This window comes from Rhinopithecus bieti, unplaced genomic scaffold, assembly GCF_001698545.2.
Source record: "Rhinopithecus bieti isolate Rb0 unplaced genomic scaffold, ASM169854v2 scaffold_15749, whole genome shotgun sequence".
NCBI lineage: Eukaryota > Metazoa > Chordata > Mammalia > Primates > Cercopithecidae > Rhinopithecus > Rhinopithecus bieti.
Window position 1 is genome coordinate 42,438 of NW_016808209.1, and position 7,721 is coordinate 50,158.

Genomic DNA, 7,721 nt, shown 5'->3' on the forward strand with positions numbered 1-7,721 from the left:
TCCTTTGTAGGGACATGGATGCAGCTGGAAACCATCATTCTTAGCAAACTATCACAAGAACAGAAAACCAAACACCGCATGTTCTCACTCATAGGTGGGAACTGAACAATGAGATCACTTGGACTCGGGAAGGGGAACATCACACATCGGGGCCTATCATGGGGAGGGGGCAAGGGGGAGGGATTGCATTGGGAGTTATACCTGATATAAATGACGAATTGATGGGTGCTGACGAGTTGATGGGTGCAGCACACCAACATGGCACAAGTATACATATGTAACAAATCTGCACGTTATGCACATGTACCCTAGAACTTAAAGTATAATAATAATAAAAAAAAATTAGCCTGTCATGGTGATGCACACCTGTCGTCTCAGCTACTCATGTGGCTGAGGCAGGAGTTTCAGGCTGCAGTGAACTATGATCACACCACTACACTACAGCCCTACAGCCTGGATGACAGAGTGAGACCTAATTTAAAAAAAGAAAAGAAAAGAAAAGAAAAAGACTTTCTTGTTGTGAGGACACAGCAAGGCGATGCCACCCATGAAGCAAGCCCTTACCAGACACTGAATCTGCTGGGTCCTTGAAGTTGGACTCCCAGCCTCCAGCGTGGTGAGCAGTACATTTCCGTTGTTTACAAATTACCCAATCTATTGGGTTTTAGCAATCTATTTTGTTACAGCACCCCAAATGAATGAAGACAGAAATCTTCTAAGCAAGATCACAGGTTCAAATCCATTTGATTAGTAATAAATTGCACCTGAAAAGTTGCAAAAAACCAAACAAAACTTCAGGCCAAATAAAACATGTTTATAAGCCAGATGCAGCCATATTTTGCAATCTTTACATACAGAGAATTTTAAAGTGTTGCAAAATAAAGTTTAAGGCAGAAATCAAAAGGATTACTGGTTGTCCAGGTTAGCATTTTCAAGAATTTCAGGAAATTAAGAATTTAAGGAATTTAAATGAGGTGAGAGATTTTCCCCTCACTAAATTAGGGAATGAATGTCAAAATAAAGATTTTTTTAGGGCAATAAGGATGAATTTAGGATAATCTACTCTGGAAAGTCTAATATAGTATGACTACCAAGAACACAGATATGAGAGCCAACCTGTCTGAGATTCAACCTGGCTCTATTTGGCAATTTATAAACCTTGGTTTCCTAATCTGTAAAATGAAGGAAATAATTGTCCCTACCTTCCAAGATTATTATAAGTATTAACTGGAATAATATATGTAAAGTGCTTAACACATACTAAACTCTTCATGTGTTAGGGGTGCTAATAAATGACACCCATGCATACTCATAATCCACCAACCTCTACCCTCAGCCAGGTTCTGAAACAATTGAGAAATAGAGGTGTTGGGCAAAAATATCATTTTATTAATAATAAAGGTCATGCTGGTGGATGTGGCTTAGGTATGAGGCAACAATGTGCTTCCTGATACAGAATCTAGAATTAGACAGACTTACCTGTCACAAGTAGTGCTGGTCAGCCATTGGCCTCTCCCTACAGGACCAAGGTCTGTTCCTGTATGGTTTATGGCATGGAGAAGCAGCCGGAAAGTATGCTCATTACAGGCAGACAAATCCCAAAAGGGACAGGGCTATGAGTCCCCCATTCCAGGGAAGAACAAATGAGGGGACAGAGGGACTCCAGGAATATTCCTCACATTGGACTCTCCATATGAAAGAAGCATTAAGGGGAGGTGTAGGTGTTTCCCTCTCACATTAACGTTCACAAAATGTACTTTAAAAATACATTTTACTTGTAAAATTTTAATTTTGAAGGGCTTAAGTTACTAATAAAGCACTCAAAATATTTAGAATATTAATATTTCCTCATAAGATATCTTACCAAAATAAGTCTTTGAAATGAAGTGAGTTTCTCCCAGGGAAAATTTATAGGATTACATGTTTCTTTATTTTCATTCAAAAGTTCAGCTAGATATAATTTAGAGAAAGAAACTGGGATTAATAGTCAAATACTTTTTATCATTAAAAGATATCACAATGAACATTTCTGTCATAAAATTGTGAAGTTTTTTTTTTTTTCTCAACATGGTTGACTTTTAAAGTGAGCTTTATTTCTGTAAGCTTTAGGGCATCACTAGCTGTGCTTCACACCTCAAAAGAGGGAGACATTAAGACAGATTTAAGTTTCAACTTGGACCAACTGAAGTGGTGAATGAATAGTAATATAAGAAGATGATGGACAGATGAAGAAATAAAATGAGAAGCCAAAGGCACAGCCAGTCAACACATTATAACCTGTTCCTGTATATGTGGTGTTTTTCTGATGAATATAAACTAATAAGAGTAGAGGTTGGAGATTTATATTCATCCAGCTATAACAGATATGGGAAATGAGAATCAAATGGAAATGCAACCAGATTATCAAATTTTTGAAAAATTAAATATTATATCTATCCATATATATTTAATACTGACCCCTCTTACCACCACAATAGAGTCCTGCTGGATTACAATGTTTTGCAAGGTGGGAAGCCTTCTAGTCTTCATTTCCAGCTGTCCCGGATACGGTTATCATTTCTACTTACCTCTTATTTCTGTGGTATTTTCCCAATGTCTAACTTTAAATACAAATTAGGTTATAGAAATGGCTTTTTTGAATGCAGATAATATTGATGTGTTGATCTTAAGAAAAGTTCATGATACATGAAGGTATAGTTATAAATGGATAATTTGGGGTTATTTGTAAAATAAAAAGACCTTCACTTTACAAAAAGGGTCAATAAAGAATTATTTTAAATAAAAGTTGCTGACTCTTACAGTATAATAAATTGTGGGTCCCACATATATTACAGATAAATGCAACAAAATAAAATGATAACGACTCAAAGAGAAAACTCTACAGGAGGAGGAGACCTTAATAAGAACTTGAAATCAAGAATGTATAAAAGAAAAAAATAGACATAATTGACTATACAAACATTTAAACACATATAGCATAGGTACTATAAAAACAAATTCAATAGACAATAAATAATTCAGAAAAATATTTGAATATAGATGTTAATACATATAATAAGACAAAAGCGAATTATCTATAACACTAATGGGAGTTTAAGCTTTTCAGATGGGCAAAATAAAAAAAATCAATACTCCTATGGAAAATGGGCATTCATATTGCTGGTGGAAATATAAATTATCATAGACTTTTAAAGAAAGCGACTTGGCAGCAACTGTTAACACAAAAATAATTTCCTTTTGTTCCAGCAATTCCACTTCTGATTATTTATCTTATAGAAATAAAAGCAAAGGAAAAATGTATAAGGATGTTTATGTTATTGCATAATATAATTGTCTATTTTGGCAAAAATCAGGAAGTGAAGTAGAGCAAAATGTGGAAGGAAACAAATTAGGTTGTATTCTGAGTGGGGGTGTTATGAGTGAAGGTAGTAGGGAAAACGAAGGAGAGTTCGAAGTGGAAAAGAAAAGAAAAGATGTGCTAAAAATAGTAAGTCATTTGAATTTAAGGTAAGATCCTTTCCCATGTTACTTTAAAAATACACATTTGTTAAAATGAACAATATATGTAGGTTTGTTCAGATTCAAGATTCCAAACTAGCATGGTGTAATGAAACTAGTGTGGTATATTTAATCTCTCTGAAATTCTGATTTCTAATCAGATTTTCTCATGAAGTTCATTATAATCCTTTCATGGATTGGTATGAGGATTATACTGAATAACATGTGCATGCTTAAAATGTAGTTATATTCCTCCAATTTTTTCATAATGTAAGATATTGTACGACATTTACAAATTGAAAATCCATACACATACACAGGTACTTAGGTTAAAACATTGAATGCTTTCTTACTCTTCTCTGGTGGTTTTGTATTTTCCTCCAATGAAGCATTTTCTGAAGAGAAAGGTGTGCTGATCAGAGAATAAACTGCTTTACTGTTCTTAAAAGTATCCCATTGTGATACGTTTGATAAAAGGGATTTGCACAGAAGTGAAAATGGTTCCAGGTGAGCGCTGACATATTGACACTGCCTCCACCTGGAATCTGACAGCCACTGAAGATGCTGACTTTCATCTATTTCAAATGTGCCTAATAAAAAAAGAAAAATGATCACATTAGAAGAGATAAGCCCTTTACCTTTTAGTTATTCATTACAAAGTAGATACTTGACAAAGATGTGCTGTTAGGCTATTTCATATAAAAACTATTTTATAGACATAAAATTATATTTTACATAAAACAGAAAGCTACTTTATATAAAATTACATAAGAGGTAATTGTTTTATTGTGGTAAAAATATAACTAAATTTATCATCTAAACCTTTTTTTGTTTTTGTTTTTTGAGACAGAGTCTCATTCTCACTCAGGCTGGAGTGCAGTGGTGCGATCTCTGCTCACTGCAACATTTGCTTCCTGGTTTCAAGTGATTATTGTGCCTCAGCCTCACAAGTAGCTGGGATTACAGGTGTGTACCACAATGCCAGGCTAATTTTTGTATTTTTTGCCATGTTGGCCAGGCTGATCTCAAACTCCTGGCCTAAAGTGATCCGCCCCCCACCTTGACCTCCCAAAGTATTGGGACTACAGGCATGAGCCACTGCACCCAGCCCATCTTAACCATTCTTAAGTGTACACTTTGGTAGTGTTAAAGATATTAATACTGTTGTGAAACTGAGAATAAATCCCAGTTGGTTATGGTGTACAATCTTCTTAATGTGCTGTTGAATTTGGTTTGTTAGTATTTTGCTGAGGATTTTTGCATCAATGTTATTCAGAAATACTGGTCTGTAGTTTACTTGTAGTAGGTTTGTCTGGCTTTGGTATCAGAATAATACTGGCCTCACAGAATGAGTTAGGAAGTGTTTCTGTCTCTTCAATTTTTTGAAAGAGCTTCAGGAAAATTTATGTTATTTTTTAAATGTTTGGTAGAATTCAATGAAGCCAACTGGTCCTAAAATTTGCTTTTTTTTTTTTTGGCGGTTTTTGGTTACCTGTTCAATCTCCTTGTTATTGGTGTGTTCAGATTTTCTATTTCTTCATGATTCAGTCTCAGTAGACTACAAGGAATTTATCCATTACTTCTAGGTTATCCAATTCATTGTCATACAATTGTTCATGGTAGTCTCTTAGAAATCTTTTTATTTCTCTGCATCTACTTTAATGCTGTCCCTTTCTTTCCTGATTTTTATTATTTGCATCTTATCTCTTTTTTTCTTAGTTAACTGAGCTCAAGGTTTGCAAATTTTGTTGATCTTTTCAAAACACCATTAGTTTTGTTTATTTTTTTCTATTCTCTATTTTGTTTATCACTGCTTTAGTCTTTATTATTTCATTCCTTTTGCTAGCTTTGGGTTTAATACATTGTTTTTCTAGTTTCTTGAGGTAAAAGTTAAGTACACTTTCCTCTTTTTTAAAGTAGGTATTTACAGTTATAAACTTTCATCTTAGCACTGCTTTCAGTGTATCCCCTAAGTTTTAATATGTTGCATTTTCATTTGTCCCTAAGTATTTTCTAACTTCCCTTGTGATTTAGTCTTTGACCTACTGGGTGTTTAAGAGTGTGTTAATTTCTACATCTTTGTGGATTTTTCAGTTTTCATTCTGTTGATTTCTAGTATCATTTCATTGTGTTTGGCAAATACACTTGGTATGACTTCTTGAATTTGTTAAGACTTGTTTTATGGTCTAACATGTGGTCTATCCTGGGGAATATTTATGTGCACTTAATAAGAATGTACATCTTGCTGTTATTGGGAAGACAGTTCTGTGTATGTCTGTTTGATCCAGTTGATCTACCGTGTTGTTCAATTTTCTTATGACCTTCTGTTTCATTGTTTTATTCACTACTAAAAATGGAGTACTGAAGTCTCCTACTATTATTGGGTCGCTGTCTTATTTCTCCCTTCAATTTGTCAAAGTTTGCTTCATGTATTTGGGAGCTCTGAGGTTTAGTGCATAAGCATTTATTACTACATATCTTCTTGGTGAGTTGACCCTTTTATCATTATCTCACATCTGTCTTTGTCGTTTGTAACAGTTTTGATTTCAAGTCTACTTCATCTGATATTAGTATAACCACTCCTACTCTCTTTGGTTACTATTTGCATGGAATATTTTTCTCCATTCTTTCATTTTCAGCCTATGTGTTTCTTTAGATATGAGTCTCCTGTAGACAGCATATAGTTAGATACTGTTTTTTAAATTAATTCAGCCAATCTGTGCCTTTTTATTGAAGAGTTTAATCCATTTAAATTTAAAGTAAGTACTCATAGGGAAGGAATTACTATTTCCATTTGTTGTTTTCTGTATGTCTTGTAACTTTCTCCCTTCCTGTCCTCTTTTATTGCCTTTTTCGGTATTTTGTTGATTTTCATAGTGATATACTTTGATTACCTTCTCATTTTGTTTTGTGCATATTCTATAGATATTTTCTTTGTGGTTACCATTGCAATTACATAATTTAATCTTAATTTTATAGCATTCTATTTTAAACTGACAACAACTTAACTTCAGTCTCATACAAAAATTCTACTCCCATCCTGGCAACATAATGAGACCTTGTCTCTACAAAAAATTTTTAAAAATTAGCTGAGTATGGTGGCATGTGCCTGCAGTCCTAGCTACTTGGGAGGTGAGGTGAGAGGATCACTTGAGCCCAGAAGTTGGAGGCTACAGTGATCTATGATCCCATCACTGTATTCTAGCCTGGGTGACAGTGAAACTATGTCTTCAAAAAAACCAAAATCTACTAATTTAGGGCTTTAGCACCCCCCTTATGTTATTGATGTCACAAGTTACATTTTTATATATTGCATACCGATTAAGACAATTATAGATTAAAAAATGTTTTTGTAACTTAAGTTACATTTACCAAAATTACAATAGTACAAGTTACTATCTTTCTCCACATATTTACCTTTACTGAAGAACCTTATATTTTTCATATAGTTTCATGTTGCTGTGTATTATCCTTTTGCTTCAACTTAAAGGAGTTTCTTTAGCATTTCTTGGAGACCATTTCTAGTGGTAATAAACTCCCTCAATGTTTGTTTATCTGAGAAATCTTAATTTTTCTTTCATTTTTGAAGGGCAGTTTTGACACATACAGTATTATTGGTTGAGAGTTTTTTTCTTTTAGCACTTTGAATATATATCTCACTCCCTCTAGTTTGCAAAGGTTTTCCTGAGAAATCACTGGTAATCATATAGAAGCTCCCTTGTATGTACAAATAACTTTTTCTCTTGCTGCTTTCAAGATTCTGTCATTGTCTCTGACTTTAGACAGTTTGATTATAATGTGTCTGCTGTGTTTCTTTTTGGATTCATCCTAGTGGAGTTCTTTGAATTTTTTGAACCTGTATGTTTTTTTCTTTCCTTAGATTTGGGAAGCTTTTAGCGACTGTTTCTTCAAAGAATTTCTCTACCCCTTTCTCTCTTTTTTCCTTCTTCTGGGAGTGCCATAATGCATATATTGCTCAACTTAATATCATCCTATAGGTCCCTTAGGCTCTCTTTGCTTTTTAATTTTTTTAGCTTTTTTTTTTTGCTTTTCTGACTCGATAATTTCAAATGATCTGTCTTCAAGTTTGCTGATTCTTTGTTCTGTCTGATTAAGTCTGCTGTTGAACCCCTGTAATAATTTCTCAGTTCAGGTTTTGCATTTTTCACCTTCAGAATTTGTTTCATTCTTTTTTATAGTTTTTATGTCTTTGCTGATATTCT

At 33.9% G+C, this 7,721-nt stretch overlaps 1 protein-coding gene across 1 annotated transcript in view; it reads right to left on the reverse strand.

Moving 5' to 3' along the window:
- LOC108537985 (dynein heavy chain 6, axonemal-like) overlaps positions 1-4,081 on the reverse strand; it is a gene marked incomplete at its 3' end in the record, with an annotated part of 46,015 nt that extends 41,934 nt beyond the window's left edge. The window contains exons 1-2 of the mRNA XM_017885778.1: positions 3,852-4,081; positions 1,865-1,950 (exon numbers count right to left, since the gene is read on the reverse strand). The remainder of the gene's footprint in view (positions 1-1,864; positions 1,951-3,851) is intronic.
- Positions 4,082-7,721: the final 3,640 nt, after the last annotated feature.